Source organism: Canis lupus, chromosome 28 (genome assembly GCF_048164855.1).
Source record: "Canis lupus baileyi chromosome 28, mCanLup2.hap1, whole genome shotgun sequence".
Lineage (NCBI taxonomy): Eukaryota > Metazoa > Chordata > Mammalia > Carnivora > Canidae > Canis > Canis lupus.
In genome coordinates this window covers 41,317,588-41,333,057 of record NC_132865.1, presented here as the reverse complement: position 1 = coordinate 41,333,057, position 15,470 = coordinate 41,317,588, and the positions used below count along the sequence as shown (strand labels likewise).

Here is a 15,470-nt window from a genome sequence, read left to right as displayed (position 1 = left end):
TAAAACCCAGTCTTGCTGTCTCCACCACAGAATGTCTGCTTTTCTCATTAACTGGACTTCCATATGTGGTATGGGATGACCTAAGCTGCGGAGGGCAGCAGGCTGACCAGAACAAAGGTCAGATTGTAATCTCCACACATCAAATCTATTTTTTGTCTACACTCTCAACATCCACTTCCTACCACCAACTAAAAGGTAGAAGAACAAATAACAACATAAAACTGTAACAACAATAGGGTGTGATGTGCAATAAAGCCCTAGAAATGTCCATCTGCTGTTATCAACGCATTTAGGACTAAAATCTTCACCACTCATTCCTATTTGGCTGTGATGGTGTGCAGAACAGTCCTAGTGAAATCTGTAACAGTGGAACCCAGAGACACCTACACAACCTGTTAAGGAGACCATCACCAAAATGGAATGTATGCTTATTTTATTTGTAGATACAGTAAGTCTAAGTTTGCATAATGATTTTTTTGAGGGAGAGAAATAATTTGTCAGAGAAAAAGTCATTGGTTTTGAATATTATATTTTGTTCATTAGGTTGTTTATGGTTGCCAAATCTACAAAAGTGCAAAACTTAAAAAAAACAAAAACAAATGACAACTCTTGTTGAAATCTCTTGGAAGATATACAGTCTTCAGAAAAAACCCTGTGTTTTCCTTTAAGTTAGACAACAAGTAGAGAGAAGTAGGTTTGTTGTCCTGGAACCAGTGGTGGCAGAGGTGGAATTTAAGTCTGAAGTTTGATGCATTTGATTCTTGTCAATTGTGTAGAGCAACCTGGAAATAAATTACACTGATTTCAAGTGAATTAGTTTTCTGAGCTCTCTGGAGGCTTGGGTGATTTTAGTAGTGGAATTCTGATGCTCTCCAACACCAACAAAGACAAAAAACATACAAACCATGGCTATGATTGGAGAACTCTCAACGACAACGGAATTTTTAGACATCTTTTTTTAAACAGCTCTGGCCTGAAATATCTGGGAGATTTTGTTATAATGTTCAGATCTGTTTCCTGGTAAAGGTAACTTCATGGCTGACAATGGAGTCTGTATGAAAAATACATATAGAACAGGAAATATAAAAGACATCTTTCTTTGCGATTGCAAAAGTTTGGTGACCAAGTGCTTTATTTTACTTTTTAAAATTTTGTTTTATTTTCCGATTTTATTTGGTTCGTAATATTATTTTCCTTGGGCTTGATACGGCAAATGTGCAATACTTTTGGCTACTTTGGAGAATAAAATGGAAAACCCTGTTTCTAGACAGGAAGGAACAGAGCTCCAGCATGAGGCTGAAATGCCATTTGACCCCTGTGGAGACTGCAGTGGGCTCAGTCCTGCCACAGGCTCCTGCAGGGAGGGCCAGCTTTGGTCTCCATGTCCACCCCCTCCTACTGCTCTTCCCCCTCCTTCCTCCCACGCTTCTCCCAAAGTGTACAAGCTTCAAAGCAATCCTTAGTAGGTAAGTGACCAAGTCTTGGAAGCTTGACATTGGGATAAAACTTGGATGTTCTGGAAAAGACTTTGGAGACAGAACAGGACAGGCAGCAAACCCAGCTATATCTAGAAACAGCTTCCATACCTCTTTTAAAACAGAAAATAGCTGCTAAACTGGGTTGTTTGGTTTTGTTTTGGTATGAAAACATTTTATAGTTTGGAAAACTTTCTTTAATAAAAAAAATTATATATTTTCTTCAATATTGCAATCAAGTACCTAAGGGGTTTGGAAATGTTAACAACCACAAAATTATGTTTGTTGTAAGAACTTAATACTCTGTCTGGTTGCTTTTATTTTCCCTTCTACTCCCTTCCACGTTTCTTTTTGTCTTATTAATAAGATGCCCATAATGACCTCCTGGGTATATTTCTAAAAAAAAAAAAAAAAAAGAAGATCCTTTTGTCTTAAATTCCATTAGTGTTTGAGCCTCTGGAATTTCACAAGAGGTGTCAAATTTAGCTGACCCCAAACTTTTCACTTGAACAGAAATAGAAGCCTAGAGGGGAAAAGCCATGCTGTGTGCTAAGGATATGTGACCCATAAAAAGAACTACAATAGAATATGTTAAATGATCTTGTTAAGAGCATTATGACTCCTCAGAGTTCTGTTTCACCTCTCTTGAGTGGGGAGTATAGAACTTTGTTCAGGTTTGCTGTGCCTGACTCTAATAAAAAGAGTTTAAAAAACAAATCTGAAATGAGTTTTTCTTTACTAATTTAATGCTTTTATCAATATTACCTTGTTTCTGTTCTTCACCTCTTTTGTTATCAGTTGTTATTCGTTCATTGATTTAATTCTTAATAAGTGCCTACCATGTTTCTATGGAGAATAGAAAGATAAATAAGACACAGATCTTACCTTCAAGGAATTCAGTCTCAATTTTGTGATCTTAAAACTGAAATATTATGTTTCTGGCTTTTTAAATCCAATGGAATGATGAGATGTTATTTAAATATCGTGCCTTCAGGTGCCTTCTACAAAAACACATTCGTATTTTATGGCAAACATAAGTTGGTTTTGAGGGCCTTTTGCTATTGATGATTTTGCTCATAGAACTCTTACTGGCCTTTAGATTTTGTTCAGAAAGACCTTTTGCTATTTCTAGTACAGGACCTCGCACTTCTTGGTGATACCGCAGGCATAAAAGGCATGCTTGTTTTTCCTCAGGATCTGTGCAGTTGTATGTGTGAGACTGCACGTGAGCATAGAAAACCATTCCTGCCACAGGAAATTTCGGCAGTGTGGAGACAAGGCAGCAAATATCTATCATGTGACAAGTTCCATATTAGAAGCTCATACCAAGTGCTACTATGGGAGTGTAGTCGGTACGACTCTGGAGAAGAGATATGGTTAGTCTGGGAAAGTTCATTGCAGGAGATGACACAGGATGCCCAGATGTATAGGAAGGCCATAGAGGGCGGAGGGTGGAGGTGCCATCCATCTGAGGGTTTTGTGGGAGAGCAGGTGAAGCCTGGGGTTGGTGTTCCTCCCTTGGCCAGAGCTGCCTCTGTAGCTGTCCCAGTTGGTTTGTTCTTCACCAAATCCAGTCTCAAGGGTGGCTGTGACTCTCCAACACACATGCTGTGCGAGTCAGTCTAAATGAATCCAGTGGTGGTAAGGGCCATTTACTTGGAGATACTCTGAGATTCTAGGAGAACTGTCCTTGGAATCTGCGAAGGTCTAACAGCATGCCCTCTGCACTCAGAGGGGAAAATATTTTTTGTTCTTATTTTTGAAGAATCTTTCTGCCTCCTTCAGCACATGTCACTACATCTGCATAGCAACTGAGAAAGTCCCACATAAAGTCCTGTAGTGTGTCAGGCACAAGCCCCATAGGCACTGGGGCAGTCTCAGTCTTGACCTAGGGGTCTGCCTAGGTGCATACAGCTGACAGGCGTGCAACCCAGGTCTTGGGACCCTCAGTTCAAAGTGCCACATCAGTCTGGTTTATTGGAAATTTACTCTTTTAGACAGGGACAGTCTTGTGATTATGCAGAATGATCAACTGCTTTATAGGCCTCTGTAAATTTCTGGCCTCTAAAATTCCATTTCTAGGGATTTCTTCCTCCTAGGAGTAGTGGTAAAAAGAGAAAACTCCAGCAAGTCTTATCAGTTGTGTACATAGAGAATCTAAGAGGCTCTTATCAGAGCTGGCTGTTACTGGGGGGCTGTCAGGGTGGGTGCTGCCGAGCTCTCACTGGGCAGGTGAGGGGGACAGAGCTGCAGAAGCCATGAAGAGGAGAGGCCTTGGGAGCTGAGAGCCATTTTACCCAATCACATGTTTTCTGTTTGGGACATGCTCGAACTGCTTCTTGGATTGACCATCCAAATTTGCTGGAACTTTGGTTGTCAATGTGATAGCAGCAATGAGGGAGGGTTGCCTGATTTCTTTCCTTGTGATCCAGGCCTCAGGTTGTAAATATTTTGGATGACTTCAGTGGGATCCTCCTTGTCACCCATAAGGAGAACTAGCCACAAAGGGAAAGAAGCCTGGGTGGGACAGGCTCACCTTTCCTGCAGAGTGGGCTGACAATCATATGCTATAACATGACCCCTTTTCCTCTGCTCTGGGTACCATGTGGAGTGGGCACAATGGAGATTGCCTGGGAATGTGGCCCATTTCTGCTGCTCCTGGTATGTTCTGGGCAGCTAAGGAGGGGCTGTGTAGGCTGCCTTTGTGCCCAGAGCCAACCGGCACCATAAGCTGGGACACAATTAATGGGTAACCTGGTCCTTTCTGACCTAATTCAGATGTTCCATTATGAGTCTTTAGAGTTGGACCAAGCTAGTACAAATATCATTCTGTTTACCTGGCCTAGTTAAATTTTTTTTTTTTAAAACAAGGAACTGAATTTGTAGCTTTTTTCACCCTATAATTATTGCACAAGAGATCTGGAAGAGAAACTTCTGTACCTTGTTTCATTTTGCAGAGTTGCTGTGTACCACTGTGGCCAGAGCATAGGCTTTGGAGGCCTGAGGACCTGCGTTCTGATTCTCAGGTCTAAACTATGTGAGGTACACAAACTTTTGCTATCTGAGTTTCTTCCTTTCTGGAAAGGGAATAATAGTACTTATACCCAAGTTGTTCCAAAGATTTTGTGAGGTGACCATGTGGAGGGCAGGGTGCTGTGATCATTGTTATTGGTATTATCATCATTAGCCTACAGAAGTTAAAGGCTCTGTCTATGCTTAGAAAGGTGCAGATTCACTGTAGAGTAGGTGGCCTGCTCCCCTAGCCCCAAGTCTGGTCACTCTGTGCTGGGTGCCCTGCAATATGCCCTGTGTTTATATGTGGCACCACTTTCCCAATATTGCAATGAAAGCATGAGTGGCATCCTTTTTTATGTTACATAGACATGCTCCTGGGACACAAAGAAAAGGAAGCAAGCTTTAAGAAAGTAGAAGATCTGACATGACTCTGCCCTGTCCCTATGAAACCTGGGGAATGCCCTTAATTTCTTGAGATCTTGGTTTCCTCATCCAAAAAATGGGGATAACAAGAGAGACTCAACTGTGGGATTACTGGTAGGAGTGAACAGTCTGCGAAGGTGCTTGGCACATGGGCTGGCATACAGCGGCACACCCTGCATAGAGTTCTTGATATTCCTGGCAGTGTCCTCATCGTCATTATGAGGCGTGCTGGGAGGAAAGTGAGGTCGTTGTCCTTTTCTTTTCTTTTTTTTTTTTTTTTTTTAATTTTTATTTATTCATGATAGGCACACAGTGAGAGAGAGAGAGGCAGAGACACAGGCAGAGGGAGAAGCAGGCTCCATGCACCGGGAGCCTGACGTGGGATTCGATCCCGGATCTCCGGGATCGTGCCCTGGGCCAAAGGCAGGCGCCAAACCGCTGTGCCACCCAGGGATCCCCGTTGTCCTTTTCTATTTGAGAGAACCTTATCACTCTGCTTCCACCGAGTTCCACAAAGTCACAACCTGTAATTAGTCACTTGTGAGGAGCTTCACTTCATGCCCATCTCCCTGCTCCACAGGGAGGCCTGCTGGTTGGCTCTGGTGAAGTAGGAATCCCATCTGTTTGCTTTTCCTCCTTGGATCCTGGCTCCTGACCTGGCACATGGTAGGTGCTCAATAAGTATTTGACAAGCAAATGAATACAGAGGGATATAACATTCTTGTTACCTCTCTGGACCATCTCTTTCTGGGACAGTTGAAAGAGCACAGGCTCCAGACATAGCCTTGGGTTCAAATCCCAGGTACTAGCTGATGAGCCTTGGTGGCACCCGATCCTGTGCCTGGGGTCCCCGATTCGAGGTGTGGGACTGGTGACCACACCTGTCTCCCAGAGTTACTCTGAATATCCAGGGAAGTAATGGAGGATGGATTTCCACCATCTTCCTTTCTTATGAAGACACCTTATAGGAATTAAAGTGGCATGTTAAAATTTTCTTAATCACTACATCATATTTTTTATACCTTTTCCAAAGAGAGGAATTCTCCTGTTTTTCATTAGTTTTATAAACAGATGTGCCGGACATAAATGCACTAAAGTTAAATCCAGTTTCTAAATGCTCATAAAAACTAAATTATGCCAGATTACCAATTTGATCTTCTATTTCATCCTTTAGAAGCTGACCATTCTGATGTAGTAAAAATAGGACAGTGTTCTTTCTCACTGAGGCATCTTAAGGTTGCTATCCAATTTTTCTCTTGCTTTTTTTTTTTTCTAATTTATTTGCTAGGCTAATTCTGATTCAACTTTTCTTTGTTTGATCCTTAGAGACACACCTGGATGAAAATAGTTTACCCAAGAATAGGTATCAGTGTTTAAGAATCTTCTCAAAAAGTTCTTTCCAGAAAGGACCCTTTTCTGATTCCAGGATCATTGCAAGGGCACCCTAAAACACATGCCATGACTTGGGCCTCCTCTCCTACCTCCTTCAAAAGGGGTTTCATTCCTTCCCAGCTCTTGGCAGTGTAGATGTCACCTGGCACCCAGGGCCCTTATGGAGCATGAGGATCAGGAGGCCCAGCCCTCAGCTGGTCAGTCCACTTCCGCAGCACTCGCTTAGTTTCTCTACCTGCAATTTGAAGGTGATGGTTTTGGGCACACAACTCACAGAGCAAGGCTGCAGAGGTGGCCTGTGAAAAAAAAATTAGAAAAAGATTCCGACCTTTCTACTGGTGGAAAACAAGAAGCATGTACTCACAAAGCAGGTTTCTGATGCTTTCCTTCCTGGGACTCTCCCTGGGGAGCTGCTCAGAAGGTCTCTGCACCTCCTCATCAGCGCAGGCTTGCGGAGGCCTGGCCTGCCCCCAGCACCCCCCCCCCCCCGGATTTGACATTTTTTGCTCCCTCCATAGCTACCAGTCTCACTGCCAGTAAGGCTCCACGCCCGCACTCAGGGGGCTGCGCCTTCTGCTCCCCTGCCTAGTAGTACCAGTGCGCCCACCACCCGTCCGACCTCCCGCTCCAGGCCTCCCGCCACCCCCGCCCGCCTCCACCTGCCGCCCGCAGCCCGCCCCCCCCCCCCCCCCCCGCGCTCCGCTGGCGCCAGCCGCTCGATGGGTCTTGCACTTTGATTATTTGTGTTAACAGTTAATTTAGCACCGTGGCCACGTGTGCCAAAGCTGCCTCCACTTCCTGCGGGCTCGCAACAAACGGCACTTTTATGGGACCTCTCGGAGCGGCGCCCCGGGCCCGGCGTCCGTGGCCTCCCCTGCGCGCTCACCCCCGGGCCTCTGGCTCGCCCTGCCCCCGGCGCCCCTACGCAGGCCACGCCGCGGCTCGGGTCTGCAGGCGGTGCTGGAGGGAGCCGGGCTGCCCGCTCGCCCCGCCCCGCCCCGCCCCGCCCCGCCGGCGCGACCTCGCGGAGCCCTGGGGCGGCCCTGCGGGCCTGCGGGTGCCGGGCGGGACCACGAGCTCCGCACACGGCCGCCGCCCCAACCGTCCACTGGGAAACCCGCCGAGCACTTCTGCTCCCTTCAGGGCCTCCTAACATCTAATTCCTCTCCGCCGCCTCGGGGTTACTGCCTCGGGCTAAAATGCCTTGAGGTCACAAAACACGTGTTTGGGCTTTTAATCCCCCCCCTTTTTTTTCCCTAAGTGCAGTATTTTGCAGAAACGAGAGGGAAATGGCTCCTCCAAAGAGTTAGAGTGAGGAGGCCTTTGACATCCATCAGAGTTTCCTAAACTCTGGCTTTTCTTTGTTTTAAAGAATTCATTTCCCCCTTGCTTAGATTTTTAATATAGATGATGTTCCAGACTACTAATAATATTTAGTCCTTTTTTTTTTTTTTTTTTTTTTTTTTTTTTTACTGGGGACAATTCCAGTCATGCTTGCAGTGAATGTTGTGGCACAGAAGAGGGGCTGTGTAAGCTGCTTATCGGGACGCAGAGGAGGGGTTAGGTGTGAGCTGCCAGGGACCCTGGTCCTTCTGGTCTAAGGGACTCTAGCAAGCCTGGGCCAATGTTAGTGTAAACTGGGGATTGCAGTCTGCTTTGCTGTCACCTCAGTGTTGTTTAGACCAGGGTTTGCCCTGGATGGGCTCAAATTCCTGCGAGTCCGGCATTCCTCACTCCATTTTGGATGGTTGGAGGCTGGGCCCCTCCAGTTCTCAGGGAAGGTTCCTGAGACAGACCCTTAATGGTGGAATTACATTTTGTGTTGGAGCTGGGTGTGCTTTAAACTCAGCTCTTTCTATTTGACTCTTATCTTCCACTTTCTCTGACCATTCAAATTGAATGTCCCACCATAAAATCCCCATGTAGTCACCTACCATTTGGCAAAAAAAAAAAAAAAAACCCTAATTGATGCCTTAAAATGAGTGTGTTTGGGGCTGACCCCACTCCCTAAAGAGAGAGACAAAGGTGTCTGTTTCTACATGAAAGTGTAAATGCATGCTTTGAGTTTGTGTCTGTGTGTTGTGATATCTGACCAGGGATAATAAAACCTGTCTTTCATACCCACAATACTAAAATATGTGGGTTTTTTTTTTTTTTTTAAGATTTTATTTATTTATTTATTTGAGAGAGAGAGCATGAGCAGGGAGAGGGAGAAACAGACTCCTTGCTGAGCAGGGAGCCCCACAAGGGCTATCTCAGGGTTCTGGGATCATGACCTGAGCTGAAGGCAGATGCTTAACCTACTGAGCTACCAAAGTACCCCTAAAACTATATTTTTGAAGGTCACCAGTGACGTCCAGTATGTCAAATTCATGGCCAAGACCTAATCCTCATTTCCATTAAGTTTTCGAGAATATTTGACAAAACTGTTCAGTCAGGGTCTGTCTAGAAATTGCTCTGCTCTCTGTAGCCATGAACCTGCCAACTCTTTCCCTACTTCCTTTTTCTACTCTTTCCTCCTGACTGGATGGGTGAGGCTGCATCTTTAACACCTGTGTTTTTTGGAGATGACTCTAAAATTGAAATGCTTTGTCCTAAATGCCAGGCCCATATTTCTAACCAAATCAGACATTTATGAGTGATTGAATTGCCATCATCTGAAATGTAATATGTTTGTTCATTTGTTCAAATAATGCTGACAGCCTAGTGTCTATAATATTGGTGTTGGAGACACAGTAGTGAAAAAATAAAACAGCAAGTTCCTGCAATGTTCCCAACATCAGTGTTCCCATTCCATCAAGGCCTTCCTTTATGATGGTTCTTCCTTCACAATGGCTTTCTTTTCTTTTCTTTTTTATTGGTATATATTTTTTTATTGCAGTTCAGTTTAACAACATACAGTATAACACCTCGTGCTCATCCAATGGCTTTCTAATCCATTCTTTTTTTGTTCTCTTTTTCGTCTCTTTCCTTCTGAATTCCTAACTACTTCTAGATTCTTCAGACCTCCCCCACTGAAACCGTGATCTTTTCTCTCCCAGCTGCTAGATTATTTTTCAAAAAGTACAGATCTGATCAATTCAACTATTCATTAAACAAACATAAGAACCCAAAGTATGCCAGACAAAAAGCTAAGTGCTGAGTTTATAGAGAAAAAAAAAAAAAGAGAGAGAGAGAGAGAGAGACAGCTGTAGAAATCCTTACAGATCTCACAATCTACTATATGGTGAACTGGACTAAAAACCAAATTAAAAACAGTGTGATAACTATGAAATTTGATTCTCTATCATCTACTAAAGTTATGTTTTCTTACCATGGATCCAACACCAGCACCTGGGCTCAACCTGGTGTCCTAGCTTCCTTTAATCTGCTTCCTGTCCTCACGGCCACACTGTGCTAAGTGCCTCTTCCGGACTGTGCCCCACCTTTCCTGCCATTCTGTTTTGCCTTTGCCTTTTCTGTTTGTCTGCAATGCCCTCACCTCACCATCATTATCAGTTCAAATTCAATCTATCCTCTAAAACAGAGCTGAAATCCCATGCTATCCAAGCAGCTATTATCAGAATTCCTCCAACTGAAAATCTTAGCCCCTTTCCCAAGCTTTTTTAGCTGTATTTGGATCCATTCCATGACATCATCAGACACTGCTAAGATTGGAGTTATTTGCACCTGTGTACCCCCTGCTATACTGTCAGTTCCCTAAGAGCAGAGACCTCATATTCTTTAACTTATTATACTCCACAGTGACTCTGACATATTAACCTGAAGATGTAGACAGGGGATATTTTTGAGTGAATGAATGGACTCATGGAGGAAGTAGACTTCTTTGCGGCTTTAGGAGGGTAGTTATAGTCAGGGTTATTGATGTGAAGGAAAAAGGGTCCTTTCTCAGAAGACAGGAGGTTATAAAGGTGTAGAGTATTAGATAGAACCCACAGACAGAGAAAAGACAGCAATATCATGGTTGCAACAGGGGCCTCTGAGTTGGAGAGGCTAGCGTCTTTAACCAAGTATATTTTCAATAAGAATTTAAATATGATTGTGTCAAAGACCCCAGAGGAAAAAGACCTTATTTTACGTGAGCTGAGGAGAATGACTCAACCCTGGTCTCAGGGTGAAACTAAAATAGAAGAAGAAGAACAGTAACCTCAGGGACTAAAGAGAAGAGTCATCAGACTAGAAGCTTCCACAAGTTAGCTAATTTTTTTTAGCCAGTTAACTAAGTGATGTAGTTTGTTCTTTTGCAATCCCCACTGTATGTAATTTGTACCCTGACTTTCCCCCTGGTCCCAGGGGGCCCATTTTTTATAGAAGAACCATCAAGACCGACCTTTAGAAGGGTGAAGGATTGTAGGAATCACAGAAACACGGCAGACTTCCTCGTATTGTGGATGAGGAAATCAGATTTTCAGTAGCACATTAGTGGCAGCTGGGATGTAGTCCTTTCTGCTGCATTCACCAGGTGGATTTTTTAGGATGCTTTTGGTTGTAAGTCATTGAAAGAGCACCTCAAAGTGGCTTAAACAATCAAAGAAGGTATTTCTCATATCACTGTAAGGCCCTAGGCTCCAGGTCTGCAGTGATGTGTCTTCATGGTGGACCCTGAAGAGCAGTGACTCCTGAGGCCACAGCTTTCCGTCCACCTGGAAGTTGAGGCTGACTGACTGCAGGTGGAGTTCCAGATTCATCACTGATGAGGGCGATTGGGATGTGAGGGGCCAGACTTGGGGTCAGATTTCCCTGAGTTCTGTAAACTGTCTAGGTGGCTTCTTGCAAAAGGGGTAAGAGAGAAGGGTGCTTGGGAGGGACCAGAGAATGGCCTGGAAAATGGACGGTAGTTCCTCACACACATCATGCTTGGGAGCCACACAGTATCCAACAACTTACAAAGAATGTTGGTTGAGGTTAAATACTTAAAGGCCAGATATTTTACTTTTTAAAAGCTACCTATGGTATCCTAGAACACACTCACTGCCTGGGAATCTGGGTCTGAGGCTGCTCATGTCCTCTGGCCACACCCTGTCCCCACAGGTCTGCCCCCAGCCTTCCTTTCCTCCAGTCTCTCCCGCTTAGTTACCAGCTGACTCTGTGTGTTCTGTCATCCATTCTGCCTTTGTTCCCATCAGCCTTTTCCCTTTCTTCCACGTATGCACATGCTTGAAATACTCACTGAAGTAGCATTTAAATTCTAAGTTGATGCAGATATTTAGGAAATTGGAAAGGTGTGTTAAAATCTTTTCTTTTCTTTTTCCTTTTTTTCTTTTTTTTAGTGCTAGCTACTCTGCATTGTGTAGCTTGTACTGGACAATGTATATAACATGATCTCATAGAAGCCCAGCAAGAGCTCTGTGAAAGGGCTATTAAGAGACCTGAATACAGCCATATAAATTTTTGGGGTTCTGGACTTAAACTCTATGTTTTTATCTTTACAATCTTCTGCCAAAGTCTATCTCACTGAGGGAAATTTAATATTGCATAATTTTTGGTCATCAGCATGGGTGGCTAAGTAAAGATCAGCATCTAAACTCACCAAAGAGGCCTTGGTGTTTTCTAACTACTCCCCTATTATACATTTAATGAGGTTTGTCTGGGAACAATGCACTCTGTACAGTGGAACAATTTGAGTACATTCCCCACTGATAGAGATTTGGATAGATTAGGGGCCAACTGTGCTTCTAATACATTTTTACATGTGGGTAGAAATACCACAGCCTGATTATATGGAACCTAGCTTCTTCAGGACTGGGCATCCCATGCCCAGACACCACTATTGTGGAGGGATCTCATGTTGCCAAGGCCTTCATGGCTGATGAGCAAAGCAGGAAAGATACAGTCCAGGCTGGCCTTAGTTGGGCATTTGCTTTACCTGTTTAGGATCTGCCATAGCTCTTGCACGTGTTGACATTGCCTTTGCTTTGCATATATACTGCACAGACTGGGAACATCAGTTCAAAAAAGATAACATTCCAGGTGTGTGAAGAATGATCTGGAGTCTGGGATTCTCATTATGACAAAGTATCCCAGGGAAAACGTCACTGGCTTCCTGACTTAAGTTGAAAATTAGCAATGTGGATTTCTTAACCAAGAGGTCCTGAGCCCTGTTCTTCATGTCTTCCTTAGATTCTGTGAACTACTCCATACCTTTTCAATAAATTGCTGTTTACTTTAAGTTGGCCAAGCAGGTTTTCATTTCTTTCAGTCAAAGAGAACTGAAACCATGATGAAATGACAGGTAGATGATGGTTTAGAAAGCACAAAAATATGAATTGCTACTTGGTTGTCTCAAATGAATAATAATGCCCATCTGTCATACCAGCCTGTGTCTGTGAAGAATCTACTTCAGCAATATGCTGTTTAAATCATTTGCCTTGAGAGAAGGCCTACTGGAAACTGACTGTGATAATATATCCAGAATGACCTGTTGGCAGCTTCTTACTTTCTCACCAGTATCTGTGTCCCCAGCTTCCATTTGACTCTGTGAAATATGCCTGCTTGCCTACTCTGAACTACCTCTGAGCATCAAATAACTGGACTAAACTACAGATGTAGATATAGAACAAAAGTAGAGGTAATGGTTTTTGAATGAGGGTCAGGGATGGAATTTAGAGCAAAAATATATTTGGGTCTAAATAGGGTAGCTATAGATATTTTAACCTTCCTTCTTTCTCTATCTAAAGGATTTCTGTACATTATGACAACCAGTGGGTCGACACTAAGAGTTCAGTCCTGAAGCTGGCTAAGGGAACTGTCAGCAGGTATGGTGGCTTTTCAGTAAAACAGAATAGAGTTTTTCTAAGACACTGGTAGGTAGGGCCTTCAGAGATCATGCAACCTCTACCCATCCCTCACTTAGTAAAAGTGGGAACTCTGATGTCCAGAGAAGTGAAACTGAGGTGAAGCCTCCCCAAAGCTGGCTGTCTCTGCAGGGCTCTGGCTAGCATATATTGTGTGTTAGCTTCACCATGGTGATCACTGCCCAGGTCTGTGTCCTTAGTTTAGGATTCACTGAGCCAGGTAGACATGGAGCACCTCAAAATAAACAAAGTTGAAGAAAGGAATGTTGGCCAAAAACAAAGATGCACTTACTGATGGCTGTGTCCTCTGGTGCTCTGATGAGGATGAACTGGACTCTATCATGCGTTGTCCCTAGAGATCTTATCATTGTCACTTTGCTTGGGACTAAACAATTATTCAAAGCTTTGGTCAGTTGAGAGTATGTAATTGCACTTATCTGAACATAAGCTGCAGGAGGCTATGGAGGAAGAAATACAACTTGATTATACATTGAGCTGGATTTATAGGCATTAGATTAGAAGTAGAACCATAAGAAGTTTAGGGGTTACAGTTAGTGAAGTGTTTTAGTGAACCTGCTTTTCCCCCTATCATTACAGGCTTTGCATTTCTAGGTATTGTTCTGTACCTTCTTGGTTTGAACGGAAGATTCTCTCAATTTTGTCTTAATTCAATGCTGATGTTGAGTTTCTAAGTGAGTGAATGACAGTTGAGATTCACTGTCATTGATTAAGCTCTTTAAGGAAACCAAATCCAGAACTACACCTGCCAGACCTGCCTTAATGTGTATGCCAGTGTTATAAAACTATGAATAAAAAGAGGAAAACAAGTCACTCATCTGGGAGTTGTCACAGATTGTTCCCAAACCGCTACATGGCTAGTGGAAATGTGTCCTGCTTTTCCTGGGGTTTCTTCAGCTTACTGCTCCTAACTCTGCTCTCAAGGACCAGTCAGGAGAGTTCTCGGAATTTTCACTTATGCCTCAGACAGCTTCCACTGCTTACAGGCTGTTCTATATCCTGTTGCCTAGTGAATCACTATTCAAAGAAGACTCTCAGAGGGCTTCTGTATGGTTCTATTTGTGTTTTTTACTTGGTTTGTGAAATGTATTGCTTAAATCATTTCTTAGATTAACTTCAAACACTGTTAGAATCACAGTCCATGAGGAGTTGCCTGATCTGGTTGTAATATATAAAGAATTAGAGCTTGCTGGCACAGAAAAAAAACCCATTCTTAGATAATATTTTGAGCACCACAGTGAAGGGCTTCCTCACGGAGATCTGCATGGTGTGTTATGTTCTTATCAGGAGATTTGAGATACTTTGACTTTTAAAAGAATAATGGGTTTGTTTTTTCCCTCTGTGGGAGAACTTTATCATTCTCCCTGCCCCCAGCTTAAACTAAGAATAGTGATGCAGAATTCTTAGGCTTATAGAGGTCTTGACTTAAAATCTAGTAGCTTTGTTCTCTAGGTGCTAAATGATATAGAATAAAAATGCTGACAATGCCTTGTATCACAGCCCAGCCAGCCATCTTCATATTCATTTAAGGAGATAGATGAGCTGCCTCTGTTCAGTGAGAGAAGATAAGACCAACCCCAGGAGAGCACTGTGAGCTGCCGGCTCCTGAGGAACTTGGAGCACAGGGCCCTTGACTTAGACTCAAGCTCTCCAGGATGTAACAGAGCCCTAATGTCACATTAAAATATCAAAATGTATTGAAACTTTTGATCAGGCTATTTAATTTGCGTATAGTAAAAACTATGTTGCTTCTTGTTAAATCTTCATGAAAGTACACGAAATTTCCCTGGAAACCTCATAAAGAATAGACATTGGGAAAGACCTTGTGGCAGTGCATGCATGGACATACATCCATGGAGCTGGCTGTGCACACACATTCCTGCTTGGAATCAGAGCATGCATCTGCTCTTGCAGGGACCACACTCTCACAGATACTGTGGGCCCTCATTTGGGGCATCCATGCCTCATTCCTATGGCCAACAAACCCCCACATGCTGACTGTGAATCACTGGACAAATCCCATTGGATGCCTTGTGTTTCCCTACTTCGAACACAGTCCTGTTTCACATGAGGGCAGAGATTTTTGCTTCTGTCCAATGCAGGTGTCAGGGGAATCAAAAGAATTATAAACCTGCATTAGAGGACAGTTCTCAGGCTCAACTGGTGCCTTTTTGAAATTCCTGAGTTTACTGAGCCCTGGGCATTGCACTGGTACATTGCATGAAGCACTGTATTTCATCTTCACAACATTTTTAGACCATTTTCTCTACTTTATAAAAAGACTACTGAGTCACAGAGAGAAAGACAGAGAGAAGCTAGAGAATATGGCCAAAATTTCATAGCTAGGGAATGG

The 15,470-nt window shown here is 43.4% G+C and overlaps 1 long non-coding RNA gene across 2 annotated transcripts; it reads right to left on the bottom strand.

Moving 5' to 3' along the window:
* Positions 1-316: 316 nt before the first annotated feature.
* On the bottom strand, positions 317-14,066 carry LOC140620432 (uncharacterized). Of its 2 annotated transcripts, XR_012020232.1 has the most exons (5): positions 13,726-14,066; positions 13,392-13,557; positions 6,395-6,540; positions 2,361-5,874; positions 317-1,051 (listed from the first exon to the last, which is right to left on the bottom strand). It is a non-coding gene; the product is annotated as an uncharacterized lncRNA (long non-coding RNA). The 2 variants fall into 2 exon arrangements; XR_012020231.1 differs by having other exon boundaries at positions 13,392-14,066.
* Between the last annotated feature and the right edge of the window lie 1,404 nt (positions 14,067-15,470).